Raw genomic sequence first — 14,494 nt, forward strand, 5'->3', positions numbered from 1 at the left:
TCCCACCCTCCCTATCCCACTCCTCCAGGCGGTCCCAAAGCACCGAGCTGATCTCCCTGTGCTATGCGGCTGCTTCCCACTAGCTATCTACCTTACGTTTGGTAGTGTATATATGTCCATGCCTCTCTCTCACTTTGTCACAGCTTACCCTTCCGCCTCCCCATATCCTCAAGTCCATTCTCTAGTAGGTCTGTGTCTTTATTCCTGTTTTACCCCTAGGTTCTTCATGACATTTTTTTTAAAACTATTTTGATTTACATATGTTTTTGAGTGTATCTCTTTGTATAGTTGTCACAATGGTTGCTCTGTATGTTGAATTGCATACATGTACCTTATAAAATTCTACTGATATCAATAGTTTACCACCTTAAGTGAAATGTGGACAACTTTGGCTATCAGATAGTGTTATAATTTTGTCTTAAATCCTCAAATATGCTTGATAAATCCAATGAGAAAAGGATAGACCTTTCCATGTACCTATATTTTGCTCTTTCCATTGTACTTTGTCCCTTCCGAATTCTCCCAGTTTCCTTCTTTTATCATTTTCTTTCTGCTGGAAACACTTTTAGCTTTCTTTTACCTGAGATTGTTTTCATTTTCCTTTTATTCCTGAAAAATAATTCTATTGGGGGTAGAATCACAGTTGCTAGTTCTGTTCTTTCAGAACTTAAAGGTTATTATACTGCTTTCCTTCTCTCCTCTATAATTTCAATGAGAAATCTGATGTCCTTTGAATTGGTGTCTTCCTATAGCAGTGGTCCCCAACCTTTTTGGCACCAGGGACCAGTTTCATGGAAGACAATTCTTCCATGGACCAGGGATGGTTTCAGGATGAGTCAAGTGCATTACATTTATTGTGCACTTTATTTCTATTATTATTACATTGTAATATATAATGAAATAATTACACAACTCACCATAATGTAGAATCAGTGGGAGCCCTGAGCTTGTTTTCCTGCAACTAGATGGCCCCATCTAGGGCTGATGGGAGACAGTGACACCCAAAGTGTGTTGCTTATGTGCAGCCTACTCCATAATCTTGTTTTTGTTGCTGTCACTGCAGAAAACCCTGCTTCATAAAGATAAGATGCTGGAAATGGAAGCAGGCTTTTCAGTGCATTTGTGGCAATCTCAGGATATTCCGTCTTGACTTTAATCCAGAATGCACAGAGATTTGAAGTTGTCTCAAACATACTTTTAAGGCCACTGTCATTTGCGATCTCAAGCACTTGATCCTCTTCTAGCACGGACAAAGTTGATTCACCTGGTTTATTCATAAATGGGTGGCAGATCCATTCCTTCCCAGTTTGGGGGTCTTTTGTGGTTGGGAAGTTATGCTCAAACTCTTGTGAAAGCCAAAATAAGTGATCATGCCCCAGCTGGGAGAAAGAAGGCCCTGGCTCAGTCTCTTTCAAAATCTCTGCTAATGTTTGAAACATGTCAAAAATCCCAGTGTTCACTCATTGCCCCATAATTCCATTTTGGCTTTGGGTGCAGCCACTTTATCTGCCAACTTGAACACAGTGTCGTTCTCCCTTGAAGTGACAGACTGAGTTCACTGAGCAGGTTGAATATGTCACACAAGTAAGCAAGTTTTGCGACCCATTTTGTGCCACTGAAATGTGCTGCCAGTGGTGACTGTTTTTCAGAATCTCTGGAGCAGCTCTTGTAACTGAAAATCTCTGGCCAGTGATCTACCTTTAGAAAGCCATCTCACTTCTGTGTATAAGAGATGTGTGTGCCCTGTGTCCATCTCCTCACAGAGCTGCACGAACAGACGTGAGTTAAAGGCATGTACTTTAATGTGGTTTATAGTTTTAATCACATCCTGCAAAACGTTAAGTTCAGGTGACATTTTTCAGCTAGCCAGCATTTCTCTATGGATGACAGTGTGTAGACTCACATTCAGAAGTGACTTCTTTGACCCGAGTAGTGAAACCAGAAAACATTTCCATCATGGCAGCTGCTCCATCCATGCATCTACTGACATAAAATGACCAATTCAGTTTTCCTGATATGTAATCATTCAAAGACTTGAATAGTTCTGCAGCTGTGGTGTTGGTTGGCAACAAAAGTGCACATAACATATCCTCATGCACATCCTCCTGAAAAATATATCCCACAAAAACAAGCATTGTTGTCTTGTTTTCAACATAGGTAGACTCGTCAACCTGGACTGCATACCACAGTGAATCATTAATCCTCTCTTAAAATTGTGCCTCAATATCCTCTGCTATTTCATCAATTTGTCTAGTTATGATGCTAGCTGAAAGAGGAACATGTGACACATTTTGAACCGCAGCCTCTCCTAAAAGTTCATGACAAATGTCCTTAGCAGCAGGCAGGATCAACTCTTCAACAATAGTAAAGGGCTTCTTAGCTTTAACAATGTAGTTAGCCACTAAGAATGATGCTCTCAGTGCAGACACATTTGATGAAGGGGTGTCCTTCAATAATGGCTTCTGCTTTTTTAATGTTCACATTTTTTTTCTTCTGAAATATTCCAAAGGCTTGTCTTTTAATGCAGGGTTCTTGGTCTCCACGTGGCAAAGCAGTTTTGAAGGTTTCATGGCTTCTTGGGATAGCCGGTCACCACATATTATACAAAGCGGGCTTGGAGAATGCGAATCACCTGTTGCAATGAACTTGTAATTTAAGTAGGACTCTTGGTATTTGCTTTTAAATGTAGCTTTCTTTTTGTTGGCCATCTTAGAGTCTTCTGTTGTCTCATCATTGCGTTTTTCTGCCTTTTCAAAGAAACTCTCCAGCGATGTTTGTTTTTTACTCATTTTGGCTAGGCTTAGCTTGTGGGCTTACCAAAACTGTGACTGAGACAGGTGCACAGTGCAGGAAAGAGGCGTGGATGGAAGTGGTAAATAAAATAATGGGCGGGCCATGCGCAGACTAAAAAATGTGTCAGATTCTGACTTAAAGCCTGCCACCAGTTGCAGCTGCACAATTGAAATACATCAACTCATTTTCCACCATAAAGCCTGCCACCAGATGCAGCTTAATTGTCACTTGCCGCTCACTGATAGGGTTTTGATATGAATCTGCAAACAGTTGATTTATTATGTTCTCTGTGCAGTCACACCTCTCTGCTAATGATAATCTGTATTTGCAGCCGCTCCCCAGCACTAGCATCATAGCCTCAGCTCCACCTCAAATCATCAGGCATTAGATTCTCATAAGGAGTGTGCAACCTAGATCCCTCTCAGTAGGGTTCCCGCTCCTATGAGAATCTAATGCTACCGCTGATCTGACAGGAGGTGGAGCTCAGGCGGTAATGTGAGCGATGGGCTGTAAATACAGATGAAGCTTTACTTGCTTGCCTGCCACTCACCTCCTGCTGTGCAGACCAGTTCCTAAAAGGCCATGGACTGGTATCCCTGTGTGGCCTGGGGGTTGGGGACCCTGCCCTATAGACAATGTGTTGATCCTCTCTGGTTGCTTTTAAGATTTCTTTTTATTGTCTCCAGTTTTAGAATTTAAATTATGATGTGCCTTGTGTGTATTTCTTTGGATTCCTCCTGTTTAGAATCTGCCCAGCCTCTTAGATTTGTAAATTTGCCCTTTTTTAAAACATCTTTATTGGAGTATAATTGCTTTATATTGTTGTATTAGTTGCTGCTGTATAACAAAGTGATTGAGCTATACATATACATATATTCCCATATCTCCTCCCTCTTCCATCTCCTTCCAACCCTCCCTATCCCACCCCTCTAGGTGGTCACAAAGTACCGAGCTGATCTCCCTGTGCTATACGTCTGCTTCCCACTAGCTATCTATTTTACATTTGGTAGTGTATATATGTCCATGCCACTCTCTCAATTCATCTCAGCTTACCCTTCCCCCTCCCCATGTCCTCAAGTCCATTCTCTACATCTGCGTCTTTATTCCTGTCCTGCCTCTAGGTTCTTCAGAAATCTTTTTATTTTTATTTTAGATTACATATTATGTGTTAGCATACAGCATTTGTTTTTTATCTTCTGACTTACTTCACTCTGTATGACAGACTCTAGGTCCACTCACCTCACTGCAAATAACTCAATTTTGTTTCCTTTTATGGCTGAGTAATATTCCATTGTATAAATGTGCCACATCTTCTTTATCCATTCATCTGTTAGTGGACAATTAGGTTGTTCCATGTCCTGGCTATTGTAAATAATACTATAATAAATATTGTGGTACATGACTCTTTTTGAATTATGGTTTTCTCAGGGTATATGCCCAGTAGTGGGATTGCTGGGTCATATGGTAGTTCTATTTTTCATTTTTTAAGGAGCCTCCATACTGTTCTCCATAGTGGCTGTATCAATTTACATTCCCATGAACACTGCAAGAGGGTACCCTTTTCTCCACACCCTCTGCAGCATTTATTGTTTGTAGATTTTTTGATGATGGCCATTCTGACTGGTGTGAGGTGATACCTCATTATAGTTTTGATTTTCATTTCTCTAATGATTAATGGTGTTGAGCATCCTTTCATGTGTTTGTTGGCAATCTGTATATATTCTTTGGAGAAATGTCTATTTAGGTCTTCTGCCCATTTTTGGATTGGATTGTTTGTCTTTCGACAATGAGCTGCCTGTATATTTTGGAGATTAATCCTTTGTCCATTGACTCATTTGCAAATATATTCTCTCATTCTGAGAGATGCCTTTTCGTCTTGCTTATGGTTTCCTTTGCTGTGCAAAAGCTTTTAAGTTTCATTAGGTCCTATTTATTTTTGTTTTTATTTCCACTTCTCTAAGAGATGGGTCAAAAAGGATCTTACTGTGATTTATGTCATACAGTGTTCTGCCTATGTTTTCCTCTAAGAGTTTTATAGTGTTTGGCCTTAAATTAAGGTCTTTAATCCATTTAGAGTTTTATTTTTTGTATGGTGTTAGGGAGTGTTCTAATTTCATTCTTTTACATGTAACTGTCCAGTTTTCCTAGCACCACTTATTGAAGAGGCTGTCTTTTCTCCATTGTATATTCTTGCCTCATTTGTAAAAGACAAAGTAACTGTATGTGCATGGGTTTATCTCTGGGCTTTCTATCCTTTTCCATTGATATATGTTTCTGGTTTTGTGCCAGTGCCATACTCTCTTGATTACTGTACCTTTTTAGTATAGTCTGAAGTCTGGGAGCCTGATTCTTCCAGCTCTGTTTTTCTTTCTCAAGATGGCTTTGGCAATTCGGGGTCTTTTGTGTTTCCATAAAGATTGTGAAATTTTTTGTTCTAGTTCTGTGAAAAATGCCATTGGTAGCTTGATAGGGATTGCATTGAATCTGTAGATTGCTTTGGGTAGTATAGTCATTTTCACAATGTTGATTCTTCCAATCCAAGAATGTGGTATATCTCTCCACCTGTTGGTATCATCTTTAATTACTTTCATCAGTGTCTTATAGTTTTCTGCATACAGGTCTTTTGCCTCCTTAGGTAGATTTATTCGTAGTTATTTTATTCTTTTTGTTGCAATGGTAAATGAGACTGTTTCCTTAATTTCTCCTTCATATTTTGCATCATTAGTGTATAGGAATGCAAGAGATTTCTGTGCATTAATTTTGTATCCTGCTACTTTACCAAATTTATTGAGTAGCTTTCTGGTAGTACTTTAGGATTCTCTATGTATAATATCATGTCATCTGCAGACAATGACAGTTTTACTTCTTTTCTGATTTGGATTCCTTTTATTTCTTTTTCCTCTCTCCTGTGGAGACAAAAACTTCCCAAACTATGTGGAATAATTGTGGTGAGAATGGACAACCTTGTCTTATTCCTGATCTTAGTGGAAATGGTTTCAGTTTTTCACCTTTGAGAACCATATTGGCTGTGGGTTTGTCACATATGGCCTTTATTATGTTGAGGTAAGTTCCCTCTATGCCTACTTTCTAGAGGGTTTTTACCATAAATTTGTGTTGAATTTAGCTGAAAGCTTTTTCTGCATCTATTGAGATGATTATATGGTTTTTATCCTTCACTTTGTTAATATGGTGTATCACATTGATTGATTTATGTGTATTGAAGAAACCTTGCATTCCTGGGATAAACCTCACTTGATCATGGTGTATGATCCTTTTAATGTGCTGCTGGATTCTGTTTGCTAGTATTTTTTTGAGGATTTTGGCATCTGTGTTCATCAGGGATATTGACCTGTAGTTTTCTTTTTTTGTAACATCTCTGTCTGGTTTTGGTATCAGAGTGGTGGTGGTCTCATAGAATGAGTTTGGGAGTGTTCCTCCCTCTGCTATATTTTGGAAGAGTTTGAGAAGAATAGGTGTTAGCTCTTCTGTAAATGTTTGGTAGAATTTGTCTGTGAGGCCATATGCTCCTGGACTTTTGTTTGTTGAAAGAGTTTTAATCATAGTTTCAATTTCAGTGCTTGTGATTGGTCTGTTTATATTTTCTATTTCTTCCTGATTCAGTCTTGGAGTGTTGTGTTTTTCTGAGAATCTTTCCATTTCTTCCAGGGTGTCCATTTTATTGGCATAGAGTTGCCTGTAGTAATCTCTCATGACCCTTTGCATTTCTGCAGTGTCAGTTGTTACTTCTCCTTTTTCATTTCTAATTCTACTGATTTGAGTCTTCTCCCTTTTTTTCTTGATGAGTCTGGCTAATGGTTTATCAATTTTGTTTGTGTTCTCAAAGAACCAGCTTTTAGTTTTATTGATCTTTGCTATTGTTTCCTTCATTTCTTTTTCCTTTATTTCTGATCTGCTCTTTATGATTTCTTTCCTTCTGCTAACTTGGGGGTTTGTTTGTTCTTCTTTCTCTAATTGCTTTAGGTTTAAGGTTAGGTTGTGTATTCGAGATATTTCTTGTTTCTTGAGGTAGGATTGTATTGCTATAAACTTCCCTCCTAGAACTGCTTTTGCTGCATCCCATAAGTTTAGGGCCGTCACATTTTCATGGTAATTTTTTCTCAGTATTTCTTGATTTCCTCTTGGATTTCCTCAGTAATCTCTTGGTTAGTTAGTAGCACATTGTTTAGCCTCCATGTGTTTGTATATTTTACATTTTTTTTCCTGTAATTGATATCTAGTCTCATAGCGTTGTGGTCGGAAAAGATACTTGATACGATTTCAGTTTTCTTAGATTTTCCAAGGCTTGATCTGTGACCCAAGATATGATCTATCCTGGAGAATGTTCCATGAGCACTTGAGAAGAAAGTGTATGCTGTTGTTTTTGGATGGAATGTCCTATAAATATCAATTAAGTCTGTCTTGTTTAATGTATTATTTAAAGCTTGTGTTTCCTTACTTATTTTCATTTTGGATGATCTGCCCATTAGTGAGAGTGGGGTGTTAAAGTCCCCTACTACTATTGTGTTACTGTTGATTTCCCCTTTTATGGCTGTTAGCATTTGCCTTATGTATTGAGGTGCTCCTACTTTGGGTGCATAAATATTTACAATGGTTATATCTTCTTCTTGGATTGATCCCTTGATCATTATGTAGTGTCCTTCTTTGTCTCTTGTAATAGTTTTTACTTTAAAGTCTATGTATGTTGTCTGATACGAGAATTGCTACTCCAGCGTTCCTTTGATTTCCATTTGCATGGAACATCTTTTTCCATCCCCTCACTTTCAGTCTGTATGTGTCCCTAGGTCTGAAGTGGGTCTCTTGTAGACAGCATATATATGGATCTTGTTTGTGTATCCATTCAGCCAGTCTATGTCTTTTAGTTGGAGAATTTAATCCATTTACATTTAAGGTAATTATTGATAGATATGGACCTATTACCATTTTCTTAATTGTTTGGGTTTGTTTGCTCTTTAGTTCTTCTAGCTCCTTGTTAAATGTTTCTTGTATTTTCACCATTCTATTTCCAAGATTTTGGGTCATCTTTTCTATCATTACTCTGAATTCTTTTTCAGGTAGACTGCCTATTTCCTCTTCATTTGTTTGGTTTGGTGGGTTTTTACCTTGCTCCTTCATCTGCTGCATCTTTCTCTGTCTTCCCATTTTGCTTAACTTACTGTGCCTGGGGTCTCCTTTTCGCAGGCTGCACATTCGTAGTTGCTGTTTTTTTTTGGTGTCTGCCCCCAGTGGGTAAGGTTGGTTCAGTGGCCTATGTAAGTTGCCTGGTGGAGTGGACTGGTGCCTGTGTCCTGGTGACTGAGGCTGGATCTTTTCTTTCTGGTGGGCAGGACCACGTCCGGTGGTGTGTTTTGGTGTGTCTGTGAACTTATTATGATTTTAGGCAGCCTCTCTGCTAATGAGGGGTGTTGTGTTCCTGTCTTGCTAGTTGTTTGGCATGGAGTTTTGAGCACTGAAGCTTGCTGGTCATTGACGGAAGCTGGGTCTTAGCATTGAGATGGAGATCGCTGGGAGAACTCTTGCTGATTGATATTACATGGGGCCAGGAGGTCTCTGGTGGTCCAATGTCCTGTCCTCGGCTCTGTCACCTCAGAGGCTCAGACCTGAAAACCAGCTGGAGTACAAAGACCCTGTCAGCCACCTGGCATAGACAACTGTGGTAAAAATCTGACTGGTGTCTTGGATTTTTCTTTGCTGGGCAATTTATCCAAACCAGGTTCCCTTTTTCAGAAATACAGCAAGCCAAAATGCTGAGACATCTGAGGTTTGCAGCAAAGAGGACTCAAAACTCTGGAAGTCCACACTCCAGAGGCCCTCCTTCTCACATGCTGCCTCTTCTCTTCTGCTGCTCTTTTTTTTTTTTTTACAAAATTTGAGAACTTTTCAGCCATTATGTCATCCAATAGTCTTTCAGCCCTACTAAATCCTGTCTTTCTGGCACACTGATGATATGACTCTTTTCAGATCAGATGAATTCTAGTATTCTATCCTCGAGTTTATTCTATTTTTGTCATCTCCACTCTACTACTGAACTTATCAATGGAGGTTTTTTAAATTTATGCTATTGTATTTTTCAGTCCTATAATTTCGTTTGGGTCTTTTTAAAAAATTAATTAATTTATTTTTTGGCTGCGTTGGGTCTTCATTGCTGTGTGTGGGCTTTCTCTAGTTGCAGTGAGCAGGGGTTACTCTTCATTGCCGTACGTGGGCTTCTCATTGCGGTGGCTTCTTTGTTTCAAAGCATGGGCTCTAGGCTCACAGGCTTCAGTAGTTGCAGCACATGGGCTCAGTAGTTGTGGCTCATGGGCTCTAGAGTGCAGGCTCAGCTCAGCGCACGGGCTTAGTTGCTCCATGGCATGTGGGATCTTCCTGGACCAGGGCTTGAACACTCAGTAGTTGCAGCACATGGGCTCAGTAGTTGTGGCTCATGGGCTCTAGAGTGCAGGCTCAGTAGTTGTGGTGCACTGGCTTAGTTGCTCTGCGGCATGTGGGATCTTCCCGGACCAGGGCTCAAACCCATGTCCCCTGCATTGGCAGGCAGATTCTTAACCACTGCACCACCAGAGAAGTCCTGAAGAATTCTTTTTTTTTGGTTGTGCCAGGTCTTAGTTTCAGCAGGTGGGCTCCTTAGTTGTGACTCCAGGGCTCCTTAGTTGTGACATGCGAACTCTTAGTTGCAGCATGCATGTGGGATCTAGTTCCCTGATCAGGGATTGAACCTGGGTCCCCTGTATTGGGAGCGTGGAGTCGTATCCACTGCACCACCAGGGAAGTCCCTAATTTGGGTCCTTTTTATGGTTTCCATCTCTTGTTAAATTATTATTTTTATTTAATTATTTGTTTCAAGAGACTTTCTATTAGATTGTCATAGCATTTTTTGACAGCTGCCTTGAAACTTTTATCAGATAATGCTAACAACTTATGATATACTGAGGGTTGTTTAGAATATTTTTTAGTACTGAAAAATAGCACTTAAAGTCAGCATATAGGAGACTATTGCATATTTAGGTGAGAGGTATAATGAAATCAGAAGAGTATACATTAAAGAAAATTCAACTTCTTAAGGTTTTAAATAGTAAAAGAAATTTATAACTTGATGGATAAAATAAGCAATGTACAGGGAAACCTGTGTCCATGTCCCAGTAATATCCAAGAGATGTTTTATAATTACACTTGGTAACAGTCAGAAGCTAATAGATGGAGGGTGGTGAAAAAATTTTGAAAGAATCTCCTGACTGGTAACCAAGTACAGAAGAATAATGCTGTATATATGAGGCAGAGGATTAAAGAGTAAAAAAAATTGCAAATTTTCATGGGAGGATATGAAAATAGGTGGAAGCTCACAACTATTTTTAAGAGCAAGTAGGAAGAAAATTTAGAAGGAATCTGAAAATAAGGCTGGAGCCCAGTTTTTGTAGTTGTTGTTACATCTCTTTTGTTTTGAAACATGGAGCAGCAAGCCTAATTGAAAACATCAGGTATAATTGGTCATCAACTTTGGGAACCATAACGTAAGTACAGGTGAGAGAACCAGCATTGTGTCTAGGAGAGGACAGCAGGAGAATAAGAATGAAGCAGAGTGAATCCAACAGTGTCTAAGGCAGGGGGAGTCCTGGTCCTATAGCACCTTCAGCATTCTGGATGGCAGATCATGGTACAAGTGCACCCTGAGAATGTCCATCTCCTGAGTTGACCCTGAGCATGTTGGTCATACAAATGCACCTTTTTCACTTGCCTTCAGTTTCCTCCTGTTGTACATTTCCTCAGTAGCAACATCAATCACTATATGTTGAAAGTTAGACCAAAATAAATACGAAGGCAGCATGTGCCTAGTGTGTCCAAATTGAGAAATAAACATTTTTAGGGATTTCTGCATTCCAGTAAGTTTTCCAAGTTTCCTAAATATTGTACATTTAGTTTTAGTAGGACATTGTTTAGCATGATGTTTGCTGGACAAGGACAATAAACACTGACAGAAGCCTTGCTGACCTCCCAGACATTTTACAGAAGAGCCACAGTAATGTTAGAGGACCTGGAAAAAAGCACTGTAGGGCTGAGTTCCATAATTAAAGCCACACTTCTTCCTCCCATCAGGTTTGTTCTAGAGCCAGTCCATCTCAGGCAATGTTGTAAGCAGATTACTTCCCCACCCACATCTCCATCTCTTGGGCTCTGACCTCCACACCTACATTTCTAGATGCCTTCTGGTACCACCCTCTGTGTGGCCGTCAGGCACCTATAGTTCCAAACTGAAAAGACCATTTTTTCCTCCAAATTCATTATTTTCAGTTCTGTATTTTTCTTAGATTTTTGTATGTCTATTTGATATCCAGTCAATCACAGGGCCTAAGTGTTCACATCTGTTTTCATGCTCCAACTTGCCACAGACAAACAGAACTTGTCTTTCCTGTACAGACAGGCTGATCTGAGCACCCACCATCTACTTAGCCAACTCTCTCACACCAAGCCAATATTCCCCTACCCTAAATCATCCCAGGACCAGGTACCAGACAACCAGAGACCACCCCTACAGTCCGAAGCCCTCTGAAATGATTCAGACTCGCCAGTCCTAAATTGTTTACTCTGCCTGCCTTATCTTTCCCAGGAAACTCCAATAACAGCTCTTATTCTCTCTCCTCACTCCTTCTGCCTCCTGACTGACGCTGGCTCTTCCCCCATGTGGCCCTGCATGGCATGGCATGCTCCCACCTCTTAGGAAATGTAAGTCACACATTTTTCTTTTAATAACGTTGGCCTTTCCATGTCCTCACCCAGACACCTCCACAAATTAAAATCCACAAGTACAGATGAGACACTCTCCTTTTGTGCCATCTCAGCACAAAGTTTAGTGTGAAGCATATCTGAATTTGTCAGTGGAATCTTAGCCTTTCCAATTATGGCCTGTGTAAATTGACTTGACTCTCACCTTCCCCACCAGGGCCTGACAAGGTGATAGATGTGAGTATATGGTTTAAATGCAAAGAGACACACACTGTCAGACAGAGAGGATTTCAGTCCCCACAGGCCATAGGTTACAGGGGATGGTATCTGTCTTTTTGATCACTGTAACTTGGCACCATTTCTGCCACAAGTACAAGTTAAATGGTTATATAATCATATAAATAAAAACGTGGGGATGAAGCCACCCAGATTCTCTTCATCCACAGGATGCTGAAGAGGTCTGAAACTTTGATTTTGCTTTCTACTTATTGCCAGTTGTGGGATCTTACAACTTAGTGATTATTCTGTGGGTAGAGTTTTAGCGCCTTTACTGCTAAGCTCATAAAAACAGCAGTGATGAGGTTAGACCAGGCTCAGGGCTTAGAGTCTAAAATGGTGTTACTCACCCTGGATGATGTGTCAAAACACAGGTGTCACCCAGTTCCTCGTCCCTACATCCTACTCCCCACCATGAGGACAAAAAGCAGAATCCCAGCCTCTGTCCTGCCCAGCCTGAACCCTTTGTCCAGTATATGCTGTGAACACAATGCAGAACTAACTGCAATGAATATTTTTGTGTGTGGATGTGTGTTTGTATGTGTATGTGTATGGTGTGTGTGTACACAAGTGTGTGTGAGGTATGTGGATGTGTGTATGATGCTGTGATGTGTGTGTGTGCTGGATGTATGTGCATGTCTGTATGTGTGTAATGTGTGTCTGTATGTGTGTACGTGTATACATGGGTGTGTGGGTGTACAAGTGTGTATATGTGTGATGTGTGTATATATGTGCATGTGTGTGAGTGTGTGTGGTGATACTTGTGTTTCCTGTGGCTCTCTGGAGAGCAGGTGTTTGGTGACCTGCTAAAAATGATAGAGCTGACGCTGGGGAACCAGGCCAGGCTCCCACACAGCCCCCATCTGGCTCCCCAGAGAGACCACACTAGAGCTGAAGAGTCTTCTTGGAGAGCTCTCCTCCAGGTCAAGGGGCAGGAAGCCAATGCACCCGCCCCGGCCAACGGGGAAACCTCTAGCCCACACGAGGGTGACTCTAATCACAGTGGGTTTCTAGATGTTCTTCTAGCTAGGAGGGCTGAGGCTGAGGGGTGCTCTTCCACACAGGTTTCGTTTTGGTTTGTTTTCTTCCTGGTTAGGTCAAGGTCAGGGCGATTTAGTATTAACATCTGGCTTTCTGGAATCCCACCCTCCCTAAGCACATATTTTAAAGAAATGGTTCCTGAAATGTTCTGAGCCACCTTGTTAACTCACATACCAAGTGAAAAACAAAACAATTCTAGGGAGGTTTCACTTGAGACAGTAACCCATCCTCTTCTTATCTCGTTCTTATAAGTATTGCTTGATTCTTCCTAAATTCCTAAAGTGGAGTTTATTACAAAGACCATTTATCTGGACTAGAGATATTTCTATACAATTTTGTATGGTTTCCATGGAAAAAGTGAATAGAACTGTGTTAGACTATTACAGTTGTAAGGATTAAGTGCCAAATCTGCCTTTGTGAATTTGCATGAAAATGTATCCCTGCACAGCATTCTTCCCCATCACAGAAAGCTTTCATTCTTCACACCTAGTCCTGGACCTGGAAAACTAATGTCCCCCTGGATATCCCCAAAAGAATCCGTGCATTCAAATATACTGTGTTGATTTTATCCTATAAGAAATGAATGAAAATTAAGTGTGCTAGAATTTCAGACTTAGAAGGAAATGTATGGTCTCCTAGTTATGCCACATTCTCAGCATCAGAACATGGAAGGGCCTGCTTGCCAAGGCCCCAGCTACACGACCCGATCTCCTCTGCAACTTTCTGTCTTCAGATGGCCCCTCTGTCTGCTATTGGTGTGCAGCTGCCCCTCAGGAGCCCCCTGCCTCACTTGGGACATTCATACTTGTGTTTCTCTTCCCCTGAACCACTGTGGCCCCAGAAGCTTTACCTCTGCCTCCTAAGCGTCTGCTCAAATGTCAACTTAGAAATAAGGACACCTCTGAACACATCTATTCTATATCTAGAACAGCCATTCTGCACCACACCCCATATGCAGCACTCCCTAACCCTCAGACTGCTTTTCATTTCTCCAGAGCCTTTTACCATCATCTGAAAAATACATATTTCCATTTAACAATGTACTTTCTGCCACTCTTTGTTTATCACTATATCTCTATAAACAATAACAGCTGACGTATGGAAGGCATTCAGTAGATGTCTTCTGAATGACTAAATAAATGAGTGAATGCAATGAAGTTCCAAGTAGTCTGAACCCTAAGAGAGTTACAGTTCTCATCCAGACTGTGACTTTACTGTAATTTCAGTTCAGACTAAAAGTTGAAAAGTGACATAAGGTCTGCCTGAATAATATGAATTAATCACAAGAAGGAATTTGACATCTTTAGAGGCAGTTAGTATTGTGTTTCTCTTCCTCGATTGACAAATATATCTGTCTCAGGGAAAGAATCATATTAGGCAGATGGTGATGGACCAGCCAGTCAGTCATCCCGTGGGAAAAAAAGATATTTTAAAACTGACTTTTCAGTGACCAACCCAAGTTGAAGTCAGTGTTCTACAGGTTCTTATGACCTTAAGTCACTACAGAGTGGTTCACTGCAATGCCTTTGAAGCTGAAGGAAGGCAGTTGAGGCAGGAACCACCCATCACCACAAACTACTGGGGCAGGGCCTCTTGAATTAAGAAGGTTTCATCTAGATTGTGTATCTATTTTAAAACCAAGGATACA

Source organism: Lipotes vexillifer, unplaced genomic scaffold (assembly GCF_000442215.2).
Source record: "Lipotes vexillifer unplaced genomic scaffold, Lipotes_vexillifer_v1.1 scaffold1359, whole genome shotgun sequence".
NCBI lineage: Eukaryota > Metazoa > Chordata > Mammalia > Artiodactyla > Lipotidae > Lipotes > Lipotes vexillifer.